This window comes from Rhinopithecus roxellana, chromosome 4 (assembly GCF_007565055.1).
Source record: "Rhinopithecus roxellana isolate Shanxi Qingling chromosome 4, ASM756505v1, whole genome shotgun sequence".
Classification (NCBI taxonomy): Eukaryota; Metazoa; Chordata; class Mammalia; order Primates; family Cercopithecidae; genus Rhinopithecus; species Rhinopithecus roxellana.
The window spans coordinates 22134106-22160274 of NC_044552.1; the positions used below are offsets into that span (position 1 = coordinate 22134106).

The window sequence follows — 26169 nt, forward strand, 5'->3', positions numbered from 1 at the left end:
CTATATGATATATAATATAATATATTATCAATGTGTTATAACTTATGTATTATAAATATATATAAATATACATTATATATGATATATTACATATGGGGATTATAATATACATTATATGTTATATATATTTTGTATGTGGGGATTACAGGCATGAGTTACCATGCCCAGCCCCTCTTCCTTGAATGTTTACTGACTTCCCTTCATCATCCAGATTTCATGGAATTTTGATTTGCTTAACTTACCTGTTCATGTTAATTTCTTTCTTTTCTTTTTTTTTTTTTTTTGAGACAGAGTCTGGCTCTGTCGCCCAGGCTGGAGTGCAGTGGCCGGATCTCAGCTCACTGCAAGCTCCGCCTCCCGGGTTTACACCATTCTCCTGCCTCAGCCTCCGGAGTAGCTGGGACTACAGGCGCCCGCCACCTCGCCCGGCTAGTTTTTTGTATTTTTAGTAGAGACGGGGTCTCACCGTGTTAGCCAGGATGGTCTCGATCTCCTGACCTCGTGATCCGCCCGTCTCGGCCTCCCAAAGTGCTAGGATTACAGGCTTGAGCCACCGCGCCCGGCATGTTAATTTCTATTACTAATCCTAACCTATATTATTGCACCAGTGTGTCAGTTTACAAGTATTTTTCAAAGAATCAGTAACTGTGCAGCCTTCCCATTAGTTTCTCTATTTGTACTTTTTAACTGATTTCAATACCACCTCAAGGAATAGAATCATCCTTAAAAATTCTTAAAGAAGAAAATGCTTTTCATTCTGTCACTTTTTTTTTTTTTTTTTTTTTTTTTTTTTTTTTTTGAGACAAAGTGAGCCACCGCGCCCGGCCCAAATTCTTTAGTATAAAGGCCTAATCAAATTCTTATTAATAGGTGCCGTAACTCACGCCTGTAATCCCAGCACTTTGGGAGGCTGAGGTGGGCGGATCCTGAGGTCAGGAGATGAAGACTGGCCTGGCCAATACAGTGAAACCCCATCTCTACTAAAAATACAAAAATTAGCCGGGCATGGTGGCGCACACCTGTAGTCCCAGCTACTCAGGAGGTTGAGGCAGGAGAATCTCTTGAACCTGGGAGGCGAAGGTTGTGGTAAGCCGAGATAGCACCACTGCACTCCAGCTTGGGCAACAGAGTGAGACTGTCTCAAAAAAAAAAAAAAAAAAAGATTATTAATAAAATATACTGTTTTAAGGCCAGGCACAGTGGCTCACACCTGTAAACCCAGCACTCTGGGAGGCTGAGGTGGGCGGATCACCTGAGGTCAGGAGTTGGAGACTAGCCTGGCCAACATGGGAAGCCCTGTCCCTACTAAAAATACAAAAATTATCCATGCGTGGTGTCGTGTGCCTGTAACCTCAGCTGTTCGGGAGGCTGAGGCAGGAGAATCGCTTGAACCTGGGAGGCAGAGGTTGCAGAGAGCCAAGATTGCGCTTTTGCACTCCAGTCTGAGCGACAAGAGTGAGACTCTGTCTCAAAAAATAAATCAAATAAAATATAGTGTTTTAAAATGAATTCCTTCCTGCCCACTTTAAACCTCCCTGCCCTAAGGGAACGAGTGACTTTTACTAGTATTGGCCAAATCCAAGGGACACTTTTCAGTGTTCATCTTAACATCTCGAAGGCATTTTATGTGGAGTCCTAATTAGGGAAACGGAGTCAGGCTGGTGGGACCAGGGGAAAGCAGAAATAAAGCAACTAAGCGATAGGTCTGCTTTTTTTATGGCCCAGGGCACATGGCCCTCCTGCACAGACAACTGTACATAAGTCACAAACTTCCTGCTTACCATCAACTGCCTCAATTTATCAAGCACCGTGGCTGACAGAAGAATGCGGGTTAAGCTTCCTGCTACCTTGGCGTTTTCAGTCAGTCCAAGTTCCATTGTATAAAATCCCTAGCAATTCTTTGTTTCTTTGTAGTCAGCTTCTCTTCTCTTGATACTGCCTGTTGTCTCCCTGGCAACATATATTTCTACTTTGTCTAATAAATCTGCCTTTCTTTACCTACAACTGTCTTCATAAATCTTTTCCCCCCACACCACAAGCCCAGATAGTCATCACTTACCTGTGACATTAAAATGTCACTGTTGATCCCTTCCTCGTTGGATCATTCTTCTTCCAAGCAGCAAACTGAGTGGGACCTGATAAGGCCTAAAGTATTTCTGCTTCTTCTATCTCCTTCTCTCTTATCTGTCTTTCACCAACTGACACTAACCTTAGTCTGGAAAAATAAAAAATTATCATAATAAATACAAGAATACAGTACTTAAGAAGCCAGCATATAGATGAGACAGAATGGGAAATGGAGAAAAGGATGAAATATCAATAAGAATTTAACATTAATGTAAGGGCCAGGTGCGGTGGCTCATGCAGGGTAATCTCAGCACTTTGGGAGGCCACGGCTTGAGCTCAGGAGTTTGAGACCAGCCTGGGCAACATGGTGAAACCCAGTCTTTACCAAAAATACAAAAAATTAGCTGGGTGTGGTGGTATGCACCTGTGGTCACAGCTACGTGGGAGGCTAAGATGGGAGGATCCCTTGAGCCCAGGAGACAGAGGTTGCAGTTAGCTGAGATTCCACCACTGCACTCCAGGCTAGGTGACAGAGCCAGACCCCGTCTCCAAAAAAGAAAAAAAAAAAAAAAAAAAAAGAATTTAGTACAAGATACAGGAGAAATTGCAGGTTGGTACCCTATACATTCAATAAATGATCGTGGAATAACTGGCTAGCTATTTGGGAGAAAAAAGATCTCATCTCACTTCTTATACTGAACTGTATTATTGATTAATGAAATTTTTTAAAGAAAATTAATCCGGCTGGGTGCGGTGGCTCACACTTGTAATCCCAGCTCTTTGGGAGGCCGAGACGGGTGGACCACGAGGTCAGGAGATCGAGACCTTCCTGACTAACACGGTGAAACTCTGTCTCTACTAAAAAATACAAAAAATTAGCCGAGTGTGGTGGCAGGTGCCTGTAGTCCCAGCTACTGGGGAGGCTGAGGCAGGAGAATGGCGTGAAGCCAGGAGGTGGAGCTTGCAGTGAGTCGAGATTGTGCCACTGCACTCCAGCCTGGGTGACAGAGCGAGACTCTGTCTTAATAATAATAATAATAATAATAATAATAATCCATAAAAATTCTAGGAAAAAGAAAACTGATTTTTTTAAAAAGCACTTGTCATCTGGAATATCTTTGTAAATATGACCCCACAGAAGTCACAAATGGATAAATTTGATTATACAGAATTCAAAATTAGATGACTTCTAATAAAAAAAATTTTCTAAACAACTGAATGATAAAGGAAAATTTTGGGGAAAGATATTTTTAGCAAATAAAACAAAGGATGAATTTCCTTGAGAGACAAAATATTTCCACAAATAAAAGCAAAAAAAGAGAGAAGAGAAACAAGCAAAGGTCATAAACAGATGGTACAGAGAACAAATGGTCAATAAACATGTGAAAAGAGGTGATGTTAATTTTAATTTATGAGATTAGCAAAGATTTAGAACTTTGACGGTATTCAGTATTGATGAGAATAAGAGGAATTCCAGTACACTGTGGAAATGTAAATTGGGAGAACACCATTGAAAGCAATTTGACAATTGGGCTGAGCGCAGTGGCTCACGCCTGTACTCCCAACACTTTGGGAGGCTGAGGCGGGTGGATCACCTGAGGTCAGGAGTTCGAGGCCAGCCTGACCAACATGGAGAAACTCTGTCTCTACTAAAAATACAAAATTAGCTAGGCTTGGTGGCGCACACCTGTAATCCCAGCTACTCAGGAGCCTGAGGAAGGAGAATTGCTTGAACCCAGGAGGCGGATGTTGCAGTGAGCTGAGATCACACCATTGCACTCCAGCATGGGTGACAAGAGCGAAACTTCATCTCAAAAAAAAAAAAGAAAGCAATTTGATAATCACTAAAAAATTTTAAATGCACACACTCTTAGAACCTTCTACTCTGCTTCTCTCCCGTCTGGACAGAGATGTTTGATTATATAATGATTGCCATTATAGCATTGTTTGGATTTGTAAAATACTGGGACCAACATCAATATGCTCCAACAGGGGATAAGGTAATGAAAATATTATGCAGGTGTACAATGAAATGCTATGCAGTTTCCAAAAACAAAAGCAAAGAAGGAGGAGGAGGAGGAGGAAGAAGAAGAGGAAGAGGAGGAGGAAGAAGAAGAAAAGAAGAAAGGAGAAGAAAAAAGAGAAGAAGAAAAAGAAGGAGGAAGAGGAGAAGGAGAAGAAGAAATAATAATCTACTAATAGGGAAATCTGTCTGAGATTTATTTACTCATTAATTTATTCAACAAATGTTTGTTGAGTCTCAACTATGTGCCAATCTTCTATATTCCAGGACACTGTGTGGAACAAAACAGACAAGGTTACTAGGGTCAAGGTATTACTTTCTAGAGGGAAAGACGGATGATAAGCAAACCAAGCAATAAATACATGGTATGAAACATGCCATAAAGTGAAATGAATCAGAATATGGAAGATGAAGAGTGATGGTTATTACTTTATATTGGGTCATCAGAGTGGAATCTCTCTGATGAGGTAGCCAAACAGCTGCTGCAGTGTAGAGTCTCAAGTATGCATGTCACTGGGCATTTATCTCAGAGAAATAAAAATGTTTGTTCACCTAAGAATCTGCACAAAACATTGTTCACAATAGCCAAGCCTAGAAAGAATTCAAATGTCCTCAAATGGTGAAGAGTTAAACAGTGGCACATCCATATTGTGAAATACTACCCAGCGATAAAAATGAATAAACTACTGAGATAGGCAACAACTTGGATAGATCTCAAGGGAATTATGCTAAGTAAGAAGAGTCAATCTCAGAAGGTTATGATTTCTATGATTCCATTAATAACATTTATTTCCTTATTTTTATTTATTTATTTATTTTATTTATTTATTTTTGAGACAGTTTCACTGTGTTGCTCAGGCTGGAGTGCAGCGGGACAATCTCGACTCACTGCAGCCTCTGCCTCCTGGGTTCAAGTGATTCTCCTGTGTCAGCCTCCCGAGTAGCTAGGATTACGGCATGCACCACCATGCCCAGCTAATTTTTTTTGGTGTTTTTAGTAAACACAGGTTTTCACCATGTTGGCCAGGCTAGTGTCCAACTCTTGACCGCAAATGATCCACCCGCCTTGGCTTCCCAAAGTGCTGGGATTATAGGAGTGACCCACTGTGGCCAGCCCATAACGTTCTTGAAATGACAAAATTATAGAGATAGAGAACAGATGAGTAGTTGCTAGGCATTAGGGAAAGAGAAGGGAAGGAGGTGTCTGTGGCTATAAAAGGGTACCCTGAGGGATCCTTGTGATGGAACAGTTTTGTATCTTGACTGTAATGTTTGTTGTTCCTATGTGATATTTACACATGCAATAAAATTGCATAGAACTAAGCACACACGAACACATGAGTGTATGTAAAAATGGTGAAATCTGAGTAAGATTGGTGGATTTTATCAATAATAATTTCCTGGTGTGATATTGTACTACATTTATGCAAGATGTTACCATTGGGAGAAACTGAGTGAAGAGTATGCTGGATCTTTATTTTTATTTTATTTTATTTTTTTGGAGACAGAGTCTCGCTCTTTCGCCCAGGCTGGAGTGCAGTGGCATGATCTTGGCTCACTGTAACCTCCACCTCCTGGGTTCAAGCAATTCTCATGCCTCAGCCTCCCAAGTAGCTGGGATTACAGGCTTTGTGCCACCATGCCCAGCTAATTTTTGTATTTTTAGTAGAGATGGGGTTTTGCCATGTTGGTCAGGCTGATCTTGAACTCCTCGCCTCAAGCAATCTTCCCGCCTCTGCCTCCCAAAGTGCAAGGATTACAGGAGCAAGCCACCGCCCCCAGCCACTGGATCTTAATTATATCCTGTAACTGTATGTGAATCTACAATTATGTCAAAATAAATTTTAAAAAATTTCTGCAATCACAACATCAATGACTTGTCTTTCCCAGCCAGCAAAGCCCTATGTTTTGCTCTTATTGATTGGATTAATCCCTGTGGATAGAGAAATTCATGTGCCAACTGGCTTAAGTTTGGTTATACTACCTATTCCTGAACCAATTACTATGGCAAGGGAGCTGAGATAATGCTCACTAGTCTATGCATCAAGACCCACTGAAAAATGTAATTGTCATTAGTCATTTAAATATCATTTATTTTTGAACTGGTTGTGTGCTTCCCAACATTTAGCTATATTCTATTTCCTGGGGATAAAATCTTTGAAGACAGTGGGAGGGAAAGCTAATCTGACCCATTCTTTCAAACAGCAAGGGATTGAGGATTTCCTTGATTTTGACACAGGCATTTGAATATGAGCAGACTATACCTGGTAAACACACTAGACAAGATTCCTGCCCTTATGGAGCTGACAGGCCACTGGGGGCTGGATGGAGGCAGGGATGGTAGCTGTCTCCAAGATAGTCAGTATCTTAGAGACATCTCATATGCACATGACATTGGATCACCAAGATATGTAAGTTGGGTATCATGGCACATGCTTGTAGTTTCAGCTACTTGGGACGCTAAGGTGGGAGGATTGCCTGAGCCCAGGAGTTGGAGGCTGCAGTGAGCTATGATCACACCACTGCACTCCAGCCTGGGGGACACAGTGAGATCCTCGTCTAAAAAAAAAAAAAAAAAAAAAAAGGCCACGGTGGCTCACACCTGCAATCCCGGCACTTTGGGAGGCCGAGGTGGGCAGATCACCTGAGGTCAGGAGTTCAAGACTAGCCTAACCAACATGGAGAAACCACGTCTCTACTAAAAATACAAAATTAGCTGGGTGTGGTGGCACATGCCTGTAATCCCAGTTACTTGGGAGGCTGAGGCAGGTGTATCACTTGGGGCTAGGAGTTCAAGACCAGCTTGGCCAACATGGCAAAAGTCTGTCTCTACTAAAAATACAAAAATTAGCCGGGTGTGGTGGCAGATACCTGTAATCCCAGCTACTCAGGAGGCTGAGACAGGAGAATCGCTTGAACCTAGGAGGCGGAGGTTGCAGCGAGCCAAGATTGTGCCACTGCACTCCAGCCTGGGCAACTGAGCAAAACTCTGAAGAAAAAAAAAATTGTCTTCAAATATAGTCACATTGGGAGTTAAAATTCCAAAACATGAGTTGGGAGCTGTGTGTATGTGGTGGGCAGAGTGGACACAACTTGGTCCATAATGATGTCCAACTACTCTACTATGCGACTCCATAAAAGGGGAGTGGGCTCACTGAGGCCATCCTTCCAGCCATTCCCTGACAAAAGCATGAGGATTGTCAATGAAGAGCAGCCCAATTGCCAAATGGATACATTCTGAGTCACTAGTCAGTGCCAGGTGTAACAGAAAAATCATCCCAGTGAGCCCTACCTGTTGGGCAGTTTGTTATACAGTATGAAATAATCAGAACAAGGACTGGCATTCAGTTATTAATCAAATCAATATGTGGTTACTAATTGTGACAAGTGCTATGAAGGACGAGACAGGATGCCATGAGAAAGAATAACACAGTGGGTGGGAATGGCATCCCTAACCGCAAGGGAGAAATAATTGAAGGACCTAGAGATGTTGGGCCTGAGGAAGATTTCAATGCTTTTGTGAGCTCTGGAACTATTTCTCTTCCCTTTCTGGGCTAAACTCCTTGAATAAGCAGGTGCCTCCGCTTTCCTTCCACGTGACCACTCCCTCCAGATCAGCCTCTCATAAAACTTTTCCCATCTTCCCAGGTCACAGCAATTTTTCCCTTTTTAACATTGTATTAGGCTGTGCCTGCACTGCTATAAAGAAATACCTGAGGGCCAGGTGCAGTGGCTCACGCCTGTAATCCCAGCACTTTGGGAGGCTGAGGTGGGCGGATCACTTGAGGTCAGGAGTTTGAGACCAGCGTGGCCAACATAGTGAAACGCCGTCTCTACTAAAAATATAAAAAGTTAGCCGTGTGTGGTGGCTGTAATCCCAGCTACTTGGGAAGCTAAGGCAGGAGAATCGCTGGAACCTGGGAGGCGGAGGTTGCAGTGAGCCGAGATTGTGTCACTGTACTCCAGCCTTGGCAACACAGAGAGAGACTCTGTCTCAAAACAAAACAAAACAGAGAAACACCTGAGACTGCGTAATTTATAAGAAAAGAGTGTTAATTGGTTCATGATTCTGCGGGTTGTACAGGAAGCATAGTGGCAGCTGCTTCTGCAGAGGCCTTGGGAAACTTCTGTGTGTGTTTTTTTTTTTTTTTTCGAGACGGGGTTTCGCTCTTGTTGCGCAAGCTGGAGTGCAATGGCGCTGTCTTGGCTCACACCACGGCTGGCTAATTTTGTATTTTTTTAGTAGAGACCGGTTTCATCATGTTGATCAGGCTGGTCTCGAACTCCTGACCTCAAGTGATCCACCTGCCTCGGCCTCCCAAAGTGCTGGGATTACAAGCTTGAGCCACTGCGCCTGGCCTAGGAAACTTCCAATCATGGCGGAAGACAAAGGGGGAGCAGGTAAGTCGCCCGGCGAGAATGGAGGAAGGAGGCCCCACCAGACCCCACCTCCAATATTGGGGATTACATCTCAATATGAGACAAATATCCAATTTGAGTGGGGACAAATATCCAAACTATATCAAACATTTTTAGAGCTTATGCTGTAGAGCATTTAATTGACATTAAATTATAAACTGTCTCATATTGTTAATTTATTGAAGTAAAATATACATAAAGTACACAAGCCTTTACAGTATAAGCCTGACCAAAATGGAGAAACCCCGTCTTAACTAAAAACATAAAACTAGCCGGGCGTGGTGGCGCATGCCTGTAATCCCAGGTACTCCGGAGGCAGGAGAATCGGTTGAACCTGGGAGGCGGAGGTTGATGTGAGCCGAGATTGCGCCATTGCACTCTAGTCTGGGCAGTAAGAGCCAAACTCTGTCTCAAGAATACAAAAAAAAAGGAGAAAATTTTAAAACTCCGGCCATTATAATATTATTAATAATATTAAGAGCTCCCCCCTCCTTTTTGTTTCATGAGTGCAGCGTATCTTCTCTTACTTTCCCAAGGATTAATTGTAGTAAGTTTTTAAAAATCCAGGTTCCGGCCGGCGCGGTGGCTCACGCCTGTTATCCTAGCACTTTGGGAGGCCGAGGCGGGTGGATCACGAGGTCAGGAGATCGAGACCATCCTGGCTAACATGGTGAAACCCCGTCTCTACTAAAAATACCAAAAAATTAGCCGGGCTTGGTGACGGGCGCCTGTAGTCCCAGCTACTCGGCTACATGGTGAAACCCCGTCTCTACTAAAAATACCAAAAAATTAGCCGGGCTTGGTGACGGGCGCCTGTAGTCCCAGCTACTCGGGAGGCTGAGGCAGGAGAATGGCGTGAACCCTGGAGGCGGAGCTTGCAGTGAGCTGAGATCGCGGCACTGCACTCCAGCCTGGGCGACAGAGCGAGAGTCTGTCTCAAAAACAAAAACAAACAAAAATCCAGGTTCCTCCACTGTATTTGTTTCCTCTTAAGTTCTTCCTGCCCCCTTCTGTTGGTATTCATCCTTGTCTTATTGTAGAAATGTTTTCACAACCATCTGATTATCCTTGGTTGTCGTACATATTTTAAGTAAGGCACAAAACACCTGATTCTGGAAGCTCTGTGGACTTGGGCCAAGCATGTAGACTGGAGAGTCTTTGGGAATTCTATGGAGACCCAGCCATTTCTTTGGGAGACCCTGAAATACCAGTGTTTGTCGTTGATTTAATTTTTATTTTTTCCTCGTAAACTGACTTGGATATCTCGTCTGTCTTTCTTTATGTCTGGAAAACTTTATCTCAGTTTCCCTTGACATACTCCTTCAACCTCCTGGGAGAGGTAGTGGGCGGGGAGATGAGCCTGTTTGACTACTTCTGGGAATGTGGTGAGGGAAGAGATCTGGGGATTGCGTCTCTGTGCTGACACTTCCTTCATGCTAATCTGGTTCTGCACCCCTGCACTTCACCCTCTTTCAACTCCTGACTAACTCTCGTTACTCACATCGACAGTCATTCTTCATGTTCAAGACCCCATTCATCCCCCAGTCTCTACTAACTCTCCTGCTTCACTTCCGGTCTACATTGGCTCACTCATGTCTTCCCTGCTGAGCTCTTTGGTTTGCTAAGCAGCATCTCGGGAACAGCCCCCGTGCTATATGTTGTTTCTTGTGCTGGATGTGAGTTTTTTCTTGTCATGCTATGTGTTCTTTCTCGTTCAGGGGAGAGTCGCGGCTGGGTTGTTAGGATGCTCGCGCCCCGTACCCGGGACGTGCAGGGAAGTGTAGAAAGGGGCGAGGGGCGAGAAACGCTGAATTCTAGCCTGAATTGGGAGGAGAGCCTCGCGAGTTGACTTACGGTTCCCGATTCCATTTAGATAGAACGTTTTGTTAACTTGTAGGGATTTCCTTTTCCATTTCTTTCATTAAACCGCGAACGTAGTAATGACTTACACTGGTTACACATTCATTACAATTAAAGATTATATTGATTTGCGAGCGCAACTATCCCAGGTGTCAGGATGGCCGAGTGGTCTAAGGCGCCAGACTCAAGCTTGGCTTCCCCGTGTTGAGGATTCTGGTCTCCTAATGGAGGCGTGGGTTCGAATCCCACTTCTGACACATGTATTTTATTCTCCCTCCACTCTACTTTCTCAGCCATTTCTGTGTTTTCATTCTCTCTACGTTTTCTATCCTAACTAAAATGATACACTCTCAATGAGATCTATCCCCTTCCTTTTTAGTCTTGTTCGCTGTTTAATAGTGAATCACGTTTTGCTCTGCTTTGGTCAGTTCTTTAAAAGGCGCATTCATTTACTACATGAGCACTCACCCAGAGGCGTCCTGGGAGGAAACCAGACTAGGTAGGAGTAGAAAGACATGTATACAGACTCCATTATTACATACTGGCCCTGAGCTCATAGGTTATTGGGACTGCAGATTACATGTTTTTCCTCACGGCCAGACACCATCAAAAATCAAAGTGATGAAACTGAAATTGAAAGCAGCAAGGTTCACGCTCAAGTTACCGGAAGCAGGGCAAAAAGAGAGAAATATGAAAGGTTCCACCGAGATTTGAACTCGGATCGCTGGATTCAGAGTCCAGAGTGCTAACCATTACACCATGGAACCCTCCTTAGCAGAAGCCGGATATTCGATCCACCTGGGATCTCTCTTTTCTTCTACTTACTAATTGATTTAAAGTAATTTTGCAGGGGCAGTTTTTTTTTATCAATTTTGTTTTGGAGTGCCAAACACAGGGATGGGAGAGGGAGGGCTCACACACTGCTTCCACTGCGCCTTTCTCCCAGGTTTCTTTCCATCCTTGGGGCAGCGCAGTATACTGATCTGGGAATATGGTTATTCCTGGAGATTTTTCTTCCGTTTCCAGCCCACGAAAAGATAACTTGAATTTTAGTCTCGCGGTTTGAAAGGGAGAAAAGAGAGAAAAGCAAAATATACTATCTACTTTCTACAGTCTCATTTATTCATCGTACGATACCTACAGATGCCTCTAGAACAACCTCCGAGTATCTTGGCACTGCCCCTCAGTTGTAACCATGGGCTTGAATTTTTAAAATCTGTCTCCCGCATTCCTGCAAAATGCCTTAAGTGCAGGACTGAGTCTCACTCCTCTTTGATAGCCCACGGTCTGCTACTTTGTAGAAGCTCAATCAATGTTTGTTGCGTGAATGCATAAATGAAAGAATGAGTGAATGAATGAACGAATGAATCAATACTCAGTGGGACAGCTCAACTTAGACTTTTGGGAGACTTTAGACTTCTTTTTTGCCTTCATTCGCTAGGCTAAATTTTACAAGTTCAAAAGGGAACTCCTCCTCCTCCTCCTATCTTCCTCCTATCTTCTTTCATCTTTCCAGGTCCCAGCTCCCAGGTGGACATCTTAGCGTCCAGATGGCCCCACAAATAGGTATCCTTTAGTATGGATGACCCAACGAAGATGTTATAGTGCTGGACGTAGTCATTTATTTTTTCAAATCTTAACTTTATTAAGATAACGTGGTTATTTATCTAGTAACTATAAGAACAACATAAAACAAATAGACCACATATATACGTAGCATGTCTGGAAGAAATACTCAGGTATAAATTACTACTTTAGTCAATCTTAATATTAATTATTGGTCAATTATGCTTTTTTTTTTTTTTTTTTTCTTGAGACGGAGTCTCGCTCTTTCGTACAGGGTGGAGTGCAGTGGCGCAATTTCAGCTCACTGCAAGCTCCACCTCCCGGGTTCACGCCATTCTCCTGGCTCAGCCTCCCGAGTTGCTGGGACTACAGGCGTCCGCCACCACGTCCGGCTAATTTTTTGTATTGTTAGTAGAGACGTGGTTTCACCGTGTTAGCCAGGATGGTCTAACGATCTCCTGACCTCGTGATCTGCCCGTCTCAGCCTCCCAAAGTGCTGGGATTACAGGCGTGAGCCACCGCGCCCGGCCTAGGTCAATTATACTTAATGTGCCTCTCTAGTCTCTCAAGACTGAATTGCTAAGAAACCCTGGAATCATTTGCTGATATTCATCCTTTCGTTGTATCTCCAACCAAGCAAGGTGCCTGTTACAAAATACCTGCTCAATTAGTATGTATTGGATACATCTTTTGGAAGGTGAGGAAGGAAGCAGTGAAATTAAAAGACTTCTGGCTAGATGACTGTAAAGTGCTCCTAAGCATCTACCCACCTCCCTGCACACACAAACTCTCCATTCTATTTCCTCGAGTCTCCTAGCCTTAAAAGATGGTCTAAACTGCTCCAGATCCAGGTAGATAACGGATCAAGTCCTTCTTCCCTAAAACAGTTGTCATTCTTTTTATTCTATGAGCCTCCACCCTATTTCTTTAAAAAAAAGAAAAAAGAAAAAGAAAAAGGAAAAAGAAAATAAAAAATGGTTACTGTTTAAGATAATATCAGAATCTTAAAAGCGAACTCTTCAGCTGTGTTCAACTAAGGGCCTTAAACTGCTCTCTGAGGATAGGTGAAGGGGGAAAGGCTCTAGGTGTCTGGTGACTGTTTCGTTTGTTGGTTCGTTTGTTTTGTCAGCCTTAGCACATTTATCCTTGGAGAAGACAATGGAAAATAGGGCAGATGAGCGTGCGTGGCTTATTTATTCTTGAGTCTGGAGTTAAGAAGGTTGTACTTTTTCGTTAGAATTGCCCATGATTGGTTCACAAATCTTGCAAAGTGAATGAAAACACATGAAGGCCACTGAAGGGAATAACTAGGGTAAGAGATTTCTGAGCTCCTAAATCGAGAAACAGTTGGGCACTGTTTGGGGGACTGTATATATGGGTGTTATCGGTGGCCCCTTGGGAAACAGAAGAGGAACCTGCCTCACTTAGGAGGCCGTGAGAACTGCCCACACAAGGCTTGAAAATGGACCTCTCCTGGGTCAGAAAAGAAACTCACTCTGGCAGCGGTGGGATTCGAACCCACGCCCCCGAAGAGACTGGAGCCTTAATCCAGCGCCTTAGACCGCTCGGCCACGCTACCGTCCGCAAGTTGTGTCATCGCTTGCACTTTCACCCAAGTGACTGTCGCCCCTTTCCAGTCCTTTCATTCCCATTCCCACATCGCTATAAATCCTACCCTCGGGCCCCTTCTTCAGCTTTCCTCACTTCTCAGCACAGCCCGAGAATCCCCAATCCCCAACACTTTGCTTCCTTGCAGCTCCCAGGTGGATCCCGGACAGGATGCTGCAGGTGGTGCAGGAAGGGAATCTTGCCCCATTTGTCATCAACACAATAAAAAGGGGTCGAAGAGACCGAGAGCGCCAGAGGACGCCATGGGCTCCACATCCACTTGGACTCCAGGAAGTAAGCCTCTAGACTTCAGGAATAAGCAAGTCCAACCGTTTGGTTTGAGGCTGTTGCTTCCAAGAAAAGCGTGGAAAAATCCTGAGACCTCCACCCCTAGCCCTTCGTCCTTTTCAAGGGACCGAGCGTCTCCACGGAACTTCACAAGGGAGAAGAAGAGTGCACTCGTTATTATTTGTCTTGTCTTCGTTTCAGAGGCGATACATCTACGAAAGCCCGAATCATAGAGGGAAAGACTGCTCGTTCCTGGCCCAGAAATGAGATGAGAAATCCAGGGCCCCGTACAGGAAGGACTTTTGCAAAGTCTGGACTCAACTGCCTTCGCAGCCCTTTAAGTCTCTTTAGGAAGGGCTATGGGGGAACGAGGTTGGTTTAGGAGTTGGCCCCTGCCTTGTACTACGTAGTTTTGTCATCCAAAGTGTTTTAGAAGTGAATTAAATCATATTTCCATCTTATTTTGAAACACTATAATTCAGAGAACTTAAAACCTTATTAATAGTCCTCATAATCCCATTGGTAGAGCCCTTGCTTATAGGGGATAGACAGTTGCCTCCTTAGCGCAGTAGGCAGCGCGTCAGTCTCATAATCTGAAGGTCCTGAGTTCGAACCTCAGAGGGGGCAACGCATCTGTTTTGCCATTTTTCTTCTTCTTGACCCAAAATGAGTAAGACAACGAAGGAAGTTGGCAAATCCTTGTTCTTACTCCGCTTTCTCTGTAGAAAAGAGTACAATATGTCTGGTAAGGAAAAAAGAAAAAATCTAAGGAAATTGCTTTGATGGAACAGAAAGGGTAACTGCTGCTTAATAGAACCATGTTCAGTTACAAAACAGTGATTTTTATTAAGACTTAAATTCTCCAAAATTCTTCTCATCTCCCCTCCCGCCCTGCATACCAATTGGAGATAGAGCTGGTAGCATTTTCAAATGTTTTTTCAGATATGCTTGGCATTTGTCTTTGTTTTAAAAACACCAGAGTCAAGAAACTTACCAGTTTTAGAGTGCTAAGAGAAGAAAGAGTGGGTGGAGGGTTGTACTAGGGGTGTGGAAGGTATAGAATCTAATTATCAATTACTGACTTGGTTATCTTTTACCATTCTTCTGGAATGGCTTACCACCAGGTTGCCACCAATAACACTCCATATGAAAAAATAAAGGAAACAAAAAGCTAACAAAAAACTACCCTCTCAATCTCATTGCATTGAACCTTTTCTCTTGCTTCCAGTCCTGTTGACTGGATATAAGTCATCCAAACTACCAGATGCAGGAAGGGGTAAAAAGAGAAAGAAGAAGTGAAGAAGACAGGCTGATATTTACAGTCAAGATGAGCCCCTAACTCAAATAGTAATGAACAAGACTGATAATTAATGTGCTGCTCTTGAGTCCTACTTTGTTCAAAGCTGTGTTCCTATTAATCCATTCCCTCTCAGCTTTAAAATCATCCTCGTATACTTTGTTTTGTGACATTGGGGCTGGGCACCTGTAAATGACATTTCCCAAACACCTTTGCCCACTGGCTTCCTCTTGTGTTCTGTCAATAAGAGGAAACAGAAAGAGACTAGAAAGCAAGAGGAGAGAAGCAAGGGCTACTTTCTAAATTTTGTTCTTCCTATCAGGTCACTCCAACAATGGCAGTTGAGTCCCATCTCTGTTTGTTCTCTTCATGCATTCCAGAATGTCTCACTGTCCCTTACATAAATAAGTACTAGTCTAGCTGCAGCGCGTCCTCTTTAGCACTCCAGGGTGCCTTTTCTTAGTGGTCTCAACCTCTTCCTTTTCATTCTTCCAGCCCCACAAGGTGGTAGCTACTTCCCAGTAGTTATTACCTCTGAGTTACTATGTTGTGCCTAGTTGAAATACCTAGTCTTATTCTTTCTTTCTTTCTTTCTTTTTTTTTTTTGAGACAGAGTCTTGCTCCGTCGCCCAGGCTGGAGTGCAGTGGCGTGATCTCGGCTCACTGCAACCTCTGCCTCCCAGGTTCAAGCGATTCTCCTGCCTCAGCATCCCAAATAGCTGAAATTACAGATACCCGCTGTGACCACGTCCAGCTAATTTTTGTATTTTTACCAGAGACGGGGTTTCACCATGTTGGCCAGGCTGGTCTTGAACTCCTGACCTCGAGTGATCCGCCCTCTTCGGCCTTCCAAAGTGCTGGGATTACAGACATCAGCCACCGTGCCAGGCCTTATTTCTTTTTTTTTTTTTTTTTTTTTTTTTTTTTTTTTTTTTTTTGAGACGGAGTCTGGCTCTGTTGCCCAGGCTGGAGTGCAGTGGCGCAATCTCGGCTCACTGCAAGCTCCATCTCCCGGGTTCCCGCCATTCTCCTGCCTCAGCCTCCCGAGTAGCTGGGACTACAGGCGCCCGCCACCACGCCCGGCTAGTTTTTTTTTGTATTTTTAGTAGAGACGGGGTTTCACCGTGTTAGCCAGGATGGTCACCGCGCCCGCCTTATTTCTTAACTAGACCTGAACGATACATAGTGGGTGCAGGGATAGCACTCCACACAACAGAAAAAGCTTCTGCTCTCATGGAGTTTACATTTTAGTGGGGAATGATAAAGAATAAACTCAACCAGATATATAAAATGTGAGGTGGTGATACATGCCATGAAGAAAAAGAGCAAGAGAATGGAGAACAAAGGGGAGGAGATTGCTTTATAATAAAGGGTGACCAAGGAGGCCTTCCTGATGAGGAGGCATCTGAACAGAGACTTGAAGGAAGTGAGTGAGTGAGCTGTGAGGCTTTCAGGGAAAAGAGAATTTCAGGCCGAGGGAACAGTAATTACAAAAGGCTTGGCCTGAATGCCGTTGGCATGTTCAAGGAACGACGGAGGAGAATAGTGCGGCTGAAGATCAGTAAACAAGGGAGAACTTGATAGGAGATGAGGGGGTTAGATACACATAGACCCTACATGATGCACATAGATCATGTAGGGTCTCAGAGGTCAGGATCATGTTCAGAGAGGGAATTCACTGCACAGGGCAGAGAAAAGATAACAGTGAGTTAAGTTGCGGAGGTCAGCCAGACCTTGAGAATATTCTGATTCAGTGAGTCTGAGATAGAAACTGTGAAACTGTTTTTTTTTCAGATGGAGTTTCGCTCTTGTTGCCCAGGCTGGAGCCCAGGCTGGAGTGCAATGGCATGATCTTGGCTCACTGCCACCTCCACCTCGTGGTTCAAGTGATTCTCCTGCCTCAGCCTCCTGAGTAGCTGGAATTACAGGCATGCGCCGCCACGCCCAGCTAATTTTGTATTTTTAGTAGAGATGGGGTTTCTCCATGTTGGTCAAGCTGGTCTCGATCTCCGGACCTCAGATGGTCCGTGCACCTGGGCCTCCCAAAGTGCTGGGATTATAGGTGTGAGCCACCGCAACCAGCCTGAATCTGGGTTTTTAACAGTGACTCTAGGAGATTTGAATGCCATCCGTGTGGCAACATTTTGGAAGCCCCCGTCAAGGACTTACTCAGCCTGTATTCATTTATCCCATGTTGACTGTCTCTGGAGAGATCACTTCCTCCCAAAATTCTCCTTCTTTTTTTATTTTTTTATTTTTTATTATTTATTATTTTTTATTTTTTTTCTCCTTGTTATTATTTGGTCATCCAGGCCTTGCTTACTGGTTTAAACTAGCAGCAGTTGCCTCAGGTTTTCACAAAGCTCATCAAGAGCAGAATAAATGCTCTATGCTCCCAGAGAACTCTCAAAAGCTACAAGGTGCCGTTTCCTATTCCGCTTTATTTCTTTTTTTTTTTTTTTTTTTTTTTTTTGAGACGGAGTCTCGCTCTGTCGCCCAGGCTGGAGTGCAGTGGCCGGATATCAGCTCACTGCAAGCTCCGCCTCCCGGGTTTACGCCATTCTCCTGCCTCAGCCTCCCGAGTAGCTGGGACTACAGGCGCCCGCCACCACGCCCGGCTAGTTTTTTTTTTGTATTTTTTAGTAGAGACGGGGTTTCACCGTGTTAGCCAGGATGGTCTCCATCTCCTGACCTCGTGATCCGCCCGTCTCGGCCTCCCAAAGTGCTGGGATTACAGGCTTGAGCCACCGCGCCCGGCCATATTCCGCTTTATTTCTAATTTTTCTTTTTTCTTTTTTTTTTTTTTTTTTTTTTTTTTTTTTGAGATGAAGTCTTGCTCTGTCACCCAGGCTGGAGTGCAGTGGTGTGATCTCCGCTCACTACAACCTCTGCCTCCCAGGTTCAAGTGATTCTCTTGCCTCAGCCTCCTGAAGTAGCTGGGACTACAGTCATGCGCCACCACATTTGGCTACTTTTTGTATTTTTAGTAGAGACGGACGGAGTTTCATCATGTTGGCCAGGCTGGTCTGGAACTCCTGACCGCAAGTGATGCGCCCACTTCTGCCTCCCAAAATGTTGGGATTACAGGCGGGAGCCACTGGCCTTGCCCTGTTTTGCTTTATTATTGCCTTTTCCTGTAAAGAGCTTCTTTTGGTAAATAAGCAGCTGAGACATCTTGACAACTCCTGCCCTCCAGGTTCCCAGGGGCAGTCTGGGCCCAAATTTTCTTTCTTCTAGTTGTTCCCCAGTTTCTCTGCACCATTCCTCCCCACTGCCACGTAGTCACTAAGCCATGTCTGGATGGCCTTCTTCTGCACAATGGCCTAATTTATGTTTTTGCATCATCTCTTCCTCCACTCTGACTCATTCTTTACATAAAGCCAGTGTACTCTTAAAAGTAATCTCATCATGTCGTTCCTTCCTGCTTAGAATTCCCAGTGGCTTCACATTGCTGCTAGGGTGCAGTCAGCTTTCTGTACTACTAGCCATAACCTCTGAGCCTGTGAGTCACTGGTCTGTCCCTGCCTTCCTGTCTACCTCAGCCCCCACCCTCATCAACACTCTCTTGAGCTCTCTGTACACAAACTGCTCAGGACTTCTCTCAGGTGTCTGAAAGTGCTCTGCTCTTTGATCTTCTTGGAATGCTGGAGTCACATTTTTGTCCAACTAGGCCTTTAGTTTTCAGTTTAAACATCACTTCCTGGGAGAAGTCTTCTCTAATCTCCTGGAAGAGGTCATCTCCCTTTATAATCCATGCTCTTGAAGACAGGGGGCAGAGTGTGATTTACAGTGTGCATTATTTTGTCTCACCTTACTTTTCTTCCTCTATGTTCTCTTTATCTTGATTTAAATCTATTAACATTTTTCACTTTATCTTATAGTATAGTTGTGCAGATAACCTCGAATCTGTTTTGCAATAGTAGCATAAATAAATGCATGATCAGAAATGTACCACATGACAACCATTGTGCTAAACCTAGTCTTTGAGGAAGGGATTTCTGTTGTGAGATTTAAGGAAGTGAAGTGGTTGAGAGATTAAGAAACTTGTCTAAAGTGGCACAACCAAAATGGTTAAATACAGTGTTCTAAATGATCTATTTTACAATAAGATTAACAATTGTGATAACACTTAATTTTCACGGAAATGTCAGCAAGAGTTTCCTTATATATTATCTCATTGAATTTGCAAAGTTAGGTCATGAGATTATGCTTGTTTTTCTCAACATTTTGTAACCTAAACTTTTATTGAGAGCATTTATCACAATGGCTGTTTAAACAGAGTGTAATTTGTCCTTTAATTGCTGCCTTTCCCTTTTAAAGTATGAACCCCCCAAGGGCTGAGGTAGTACCTCTGCACTGCAGTAACCCCAGGGCAACAGCTGAGCGCCTTGCTCAAAGTAAGTTCTCAAAACCTATTTTTGTGCGCTCTTTGTGCCAGGTAGTTGTTTTTTTTTTTTTTTTTTTTTTTTCCCGCAGTCTCGCTGTGTCACCAGGTTGAAGTGCAAGTGGCGTGATTTCGGTTCCCTGCAACCTTCACTTCCCGGATTGAACCGATTCCCTTGCCTCAGCCTCCCGAGTAGTTGGGACTACAGGCGTGCGCCACCACGCCCGGCTAATTTTTTGTATTTTAGTAGAGACGAGGTTTCACCATGTTGGCCAGGATGGTCTGGATCTCCTGACCTTGTGATAGCACGCCCCGGCCTCCCAGAGAGCTGGGATTACAGGCGTGAGCCACGGCGCCCGTGTGACAGGTATTCTTAAGGTCACAGGCAAGACTGGAGCATAACCTTTGAAGACTAAAGACCAGACAAACCCGGCGATTACGTCTGTAGTTTTACATTACTCTTACAAGTAATTGTTTGGATTACATTACACAAGGATGGGAGTTAATTTTTTCCATGAGCTGGGGACAAAAATAACTGTGAGCCATATTCAAAGGGGACAAAAATGTAGATGGGAATAAAGAAAAGGGTCGTGGACAGGATTTAGATCGGAAGGTATCGAGTTTGTACACCCTCTTACTCTGGAATATGCAGGAAGAAGGACCGTTGCAGGGAGCCCGGATAGCTCAGTCGGTAGAGCATCAGACTTTTAATCTGAGGGTCCAGGGTTCAAGTCCCTGTTCGGGCGTGACTTCCGGTTTTTGGCATCTGATACTCACTTCACGTTTGAAAAAGCCAAAAAGAAAAGTATCATTTACTTTTTGGACAGATTACATATACTGCAAAATTTCACAAAACCCTTTATAGCCCCAAATTTCAACCCACAGATAGGTAAGTAACTCTGATGCAAAATAAAAGTAGTGAGGTGAATACGTGGGACCTCTACAGTGAGATAGCCCCAGATTTTCTGAAGAAAGCTAGCATTTAAGGATAACCTTAGAATACGAAGTATTTAATATTTTATTATTCCTGTTACTCTGTTTACAGGTGCCAGAGTAATCTTCTGTTGTTACTTGCTTTCCAGTACAGAGTTTATTTTACATAGGAGGGAATATACTGATCAATTATCAAGAAAGTTATAATATGTTCATATTCTGGCTTGATATGTTTCTGGCATTTAGTTATTGTGAGTCAGCCCTGCAAGTCTGAAAAGCTAAGTTAATTTAAAAATAGTTTCTGACGGGGCCGGTGGCTTACGCCTGTAATTCCAGCACTTTGGGAGTCCTAGGCGGGCAGATCACCTGCGGTCAGGAGTTCGAGATCAGCCGGATCAACATGGTGAACCAGTCTCTACTAACAATACAAAAATTAGGCGGGCGTGGTGGCACGCGCCTGTAATCCCAGCTACTGGGGAGGCTGAGGCAGGAGAATCTCTGGAATCCGGGAGGCAGAGGTTGCGGCGAGCCGAGATCACGCCGCACCACTCCATCCTGGTAGACAGAGCGAGACTCAAAACAAATAATACAAATAAATAAATAAAATAAAAATAGTGTCTGATTCTGCAAAGGAGAGGAATAGACTCTGAATTGTGATGGCTCCAATAAAGATAAAGCGGTCTCTGAAAAGCTGCCTGAACAGCCAGACAACCCAGCTCTTAGGCTTCTCCCAAATCTTTAACAGTATTTCCTTAACTGTGGAAGCTGCAGACTCCTGGAACCAGAGGCCTAGGGTCCAGAAGAAGCTGTTAAGATGTTCCCTATAAAACATTTTCTTAAGTCGACCCCAGAATGAACTGTTAAGAAAGCTGTCCTGAAATACAGACCCCTAAAGTCCAGACATTTTGGAGGAGATGCCTAAGGAGAGCCCTCTCTTTTTCCAGCACAAACTGGGCCAGAGAGGTATAGCCTGCAAGATGAATTTCAGTATGTGTAAATGCTGGGGTAATGATTGCAAATAATCTAAGTTTGAGATGTTGATTTTGTGGAGTAAGATAGTGACAGGAAGCATGGAAAGAAAACCATAACATTTAATATGCAAATTAAGTGATTGATTTGAGAAATACTTGTTTATCAGATACTGTACTAGGCACTGAAAATACAGAAGTGGATAAAACAAATTCAGTCTCTACCGGAATTTACAATCTAGGAGGATGGGTGGGCAACAGACAATGAAGACGTTAAAAAATAAAAGAACAAGGAAACTTTATGTAGTAAAAATTATATGAAGAAAATAAAACAGCTTGAGGTGACGTGATGGGAGGCCGGTGAGTGAGAGAAGGGATGGTGTGTTAGTTTCCTAGGGCTGCCATAACAAATTGAATATCAGGTTTTCATCTGTCTATTCATTTTTTCAATAGATTAAGTTGCACCGGTAGGAGGATACTGTCCCAAGAGGGAATTGAGATCAGAGGAACTCGGACAAAACAGTATGCCCTCTGGAAAGAGATGGTACTACAAGAACTAAAAGAGATTTACTGGAACTTGATAATCCGTCGGGACTGAGAGAGCTGAGACTTGATCTGTTTGACAACATATACGGGGCCAAGAAATTATAGAGATAATTATATAATGAACAAATACGGTTTTTTAAGTTGGGGACAAAACAGCAGCTGCCCCCTCTGAGGTTCGAACTCAGGACCTTCAGATTATGAGACTGACGCGCTGCCTACTGCGCTAAGGAGGCATACAGCAAAGGGTGTTCGTCAGGTGTGTTCAACACTGATTTTTACTTCATTTAAACTTTTTAAAGTCTACATTACCCGTATTTTAAATTTCTAAGATAAAATATTCTTATGAAACCTCTTAAAAGCTCAACAGCTTCCAAAACTTGAATCAGATCAAGAAAGTCGCTGCTGATCCGCTGCTTTTGCCCGTCTCTTTCTGAGCTGATGACTCCCCACTTCTCACCTCAAGTAGAAAATTTCCTAAACGTCCTGTCCAGAAACCTGACACTTAATCTGCACGGGCGTCCATCCATTTTGTCTGGAGAGAACAGGAAACCAGCCTGTTTCCTCTCTCCCTTCATACCGGTTCTTTCCCACAAGAAAAGTGATCTAGTGTTTCCCATCGGGAAGCATTGAAGCTTTTACTATCTCAAACAACAAAACAACGTCCTTTGACAGGCGTCTCCACCTGTCGCTATCTCATGTGCTCAAACTTCTTGTAAGGCTTTCCTAATGTACAGCAAACCTCTTGTGAGGCCGTCTGTTTTAAGAAAATACCTTCCCTAGTCCCACTGCAGTCTTCCCAATCACGCCTCCGTCTCGGTCTTGAGGAAGTCCAAAGGGATTTGGACAAATGCAACTTCATGGTTGCATGAAGCTCTTGGTGCAAACTCTTGGGCATCTGCTAGGATGTGAGAGCGGTAGTAATAAGCAGGAAGGGGTGAAAAGCTTATCTTCTCCACTGACTTTGTTTGCCAGGGGATTGTCTGAGGTTTAGCACTCAAAGACCCACCTCCCAGGAAAACCCTACCTGGGATGTGAAAAGTCTGGGCTTTCGGTTTTTGGCGATAGGTTGGAGAGATTACACACACACAAAAAGTGATAACCCCACCCTTGTTCCCACCCCTGCCCCAGGACTGAAAGTAACACTGATTTTATTGCCAATGGGTAATAGGGCTTAGGTTATCCCACTTTTGTAGTTGTGGCCGTTTTTCCCTTGGCCGCTGATGGTGACAACCTTGGATCGTGCATCTCTCTGAGTGAGGCGACTTAAATGCGCGATGTTAGCGTTTGTAATCGTGAGCGTAACACTCGGTCTTTGTAGACTGTCGTGTCTACATAGTGCTAGTTTGTATTGAGATAGCGCTCGTTTAATTAAATTAAATTAAATTTATTTATTTATTTTGAGATGGAGTTTCATTCTTGTCGCCCAGGTTGGAGTGCAATGGCGTGATCTCGGGTCACCGCAATCGCTGCCTCCAGGGTTCAAACGATTCTCCTGCCTCAGCCTCCCGAGTACCTGGGATTACAAACCTGCACCACCACTCCCGGCTAATTTTTTGTACCTTTAGTAGAGACTAAAGGTCTGTTGGCCAGGCTAGTCTGGAACTCCTGACCTCAAGTGATCCGCCGCCTCGACCTCCCAAAGTGGTGGGATTACAGGCCTGAGCCACCGCGCCCGGCCTTGTTTAATTTTTAACATTGTGAATACTATGGCCAGATTTTTAGAGTTTAGATAAGGAAAACGAGAACGAATATCATGCGAATGCCAGCATAACCCAGAGAGCACTGAAAAAGTCTAAACAGACTGTTACTTGAATGACAGATAGAAGGACACATACAACTGGATTTGGAGAATAAATAATCAAAACAGAGCATACTACGCAATATTCAAAACAGATTTGGATGTGAAAGTACACAGGGACACTGCATCTCTCCAGTCTGGGATGAGACAGGCAAGAACTTGTGAACCAATCAAAAGAGTTTTTGTCTCCCAAAAGTGATGCCAACGCTCTGTAGAGAATAGCATTGGGCTTGCTTACAAGCAGACTTCAAAGAAAATTAAAATTAAAAATAAATACAAGAAAATGGCATTGGGCAGAATATTAGAAAAGAACACACATTATTTTATGGCTTCCTTAATTACTCTATTTCCTGATTCAGAGGTTGCATCTCGTAGGTGAACAAGAGGAAAATCGGATACCACATATCGGTCTTTTGCAGTGGAGAGCTGATTCTGTCAGATGACCAGCTGATGTTGAAAATCATCTTTCTTGGTATGTATGAAGACTTAATGAAACCACTTGAAACATAAACAATCATTATTGATTCGTTGGTCAACTACAAGTTAGACCTTGCTCATCTATCTGCATATTTGCCAGACAGTGCAAATGTAAATTTTGGCAAATTCCATTCAGACTATAAACTTTTTACCAAAGAAAATGAAAAGATCCTACATGTGAACTGTTCTGCACACGTTGTTCACAACACTGCTGAGAGGCCCGGCATGACCGCTCAGGCCTGTAATCCCAGCACTGTGGGAGGCCAAGGCGGGTGGATCACCTGAGGTCAGGAGTTTGAGACCAGCCTGGCTAAAATGGTGAAACCCCGTTTCTACTAAAAATACAAAAAAACAGCGGGGTGTGGTAGCACATGCCTGTAATCCCAGCTACTCGGGAGGCTGAGGCAGGAGAATCGCTTGAACCCCAGAGGCAGAGGTTGCTGTGAGCCGAGATCGCGCCATTGCACTCTAGTTTGGGCAACAAGCGCGAAACTCCGTCTCAAACAAAACAAAACAAAACAAACAACATTGCTAAGAAGGACTGTGATTTGCTTACTGGTGATATTGAGGCTTTCATGCCTTATTGAGATTTATGGTCACTTTTTAGTTTCCTCAAAATGTGCAGAAACAATAAGATTTTTCACTTTATAGAAACGAAAGGAGGTAGCCTCCTTAGAAATGTCTGAAGTTGACTATCATTATTCCTGGCCATAGGATAGATGTTAAAATGTTTACTTGGTGTAAAATCATATTTTCAAAGTGTGCGGCAAGAGGAATGCTATTCTCTAATTTGAAAATATTTTAAGAGTGAGAATGGAGAAAAGAACTATCGTAAAACAGAAATTTACAGTTTCATTTGTTCCATGTTGTCAAAGAACAAAATTTCAACACACGTAGGTTAAAGATCAGATCAACTTTTATTAGCAATTTATGAATCAGGCAGCATCTCATCTACGAAATAAGAAGGTGCTCTGATGAGGAGATGAGGTTTATAGGTAGAACAGGCTGAAGAAACTACAAACAAGGAACAATAAGTGGATTGGTAATTTCAAAGTGACTTTCCTTGTAGGGTTAAAGCAGAGAATACTTCCTTATCATGCTGGCTGAGGTAGACTGGACCCTTTTCTACTGGTTGCTCTGAATCTCCTGTTTTTTGGAAAACCGACCTGTTTTAAAGTTCAGTTTGATCACTTGGTACCCTGCATAAGTGACTCCCTTCTGGTTTGGTCTGGTCTGTTGGAACCTAGTGCAGGAGTTCATTCCAAAACAATAGCCTCACATTAATTTTAACAATGTTATGCTATGTAGATTGTGACATAAAGATTCATACACTAAGAAAAGATTTTTTTTTTTTAAAAAAAAGACTGCTTCAGAATGCAAGTTAAATAGGACTTTATCAATCTCTTGCTAAAAATACAATTTATTTGGAATCCAAGCTTTGTTTCCCAAGTTTATTATTTATTTATTTCATTTTATTTATTTATTTTTTTGAGATGGAGTCTCCCTCTGTTGCCCAGGCTGGAGTACTGTGGTGCGATCTCAGCTTGCTGCAACAGCCTGCTATTGCTAGTAAGTAAAATACTGAGTATTCAATGCTCAAATGCTTTTGTTGAGAGGATATTTAGTGTGATTTTATCACACTAGAATGATACCAGGAATCTAAGTAATATGGGCTTGGTAAGAGAGCAGAGCTGCAATTCAAAGTGAATTTTATCTTTGACTGTATTCAGTATTACCACTCTATTAAAGAAAATAAAGATGTCTTAAATGTTGCAGACAGATCACAGAAAAAAATATTGGAAAAAGAAACAGAAAGGGTAAAGATACTCAATTTGTTTCACAGAACAGAAAGAAGTGCCATTTTTTTCATTAAATATAGGTAATATCTGCTTAAGTAGTTTTATTGTAGTTATGTTCTTCTTTTACATTCTTACT

At 43.2% G+C, this 26169-nt stretch overlaps 6 non-coding genes across 6 annotated transcripts; 3 read left to right on the top strand and 3 right to left on the bottom strand.

Annotated features, from left to right (window-relative positions):
* The first annotated feature begins 10520 nt into the window (after nucleotides 1-10520).
* TRNAL-CAA lies at nucleotides 10521-10626 on the top strand. The gene is made up of 2 exons: nucleotides 10521-10558; nucleotides 10581-10626. It is a non-coding gene; the product is annotated as a tRNA-Leu (tRNA).
* A 438-nt stretch (nucleotides 10627-11064) lies between these two features.
* TRNAQ-CUG lies at nucleotides 11065-11136 on the bottom strand. The gene has a single exon. It is a non-coding gene; the product is annotated as a tRNA-Gln (tRNA).
* Nucleotides 11137-13432: 2296 nt separating this feature from the next.
* TRNAL-AAG lies at nucleotides 13433-13514 on the bottom strand. Its single transcript has one exon. It is a non-coding gene; the product is annotated as a tRNA-Leu (tRNA).
* An 871-nt stretch (nucleotides 13515-14385) lies between these two features.
* Nucleotides 14386-14458, top strand: TRNAM-CAU. The gene has a single exon. It is a non-coding gene; the product is annotated as a tRNA-Met (tRNA).
* Nucleotides 14459-20185: 5727 nt separating this feature from the next.
* TRNAK-UUU lies at nucleotides 20186-20258 on the top strand. The gene has a single exon. It is a non-coding gene; the product is annotated as a tRNA-Lys (tRNA).
* A 1861-nt stretch (nucleotides 20259-22119) lies between these two features.
* TRNAM-CAU lies at nucleotides 22120-22192 on the bottom strand. Its single transcript has one exon. It is a non-coding gene; the product is annotated as a tRNA-Met (tRNA).
* Nucleotides 22193-26169: the final 3977 nt, after the last annotated feature.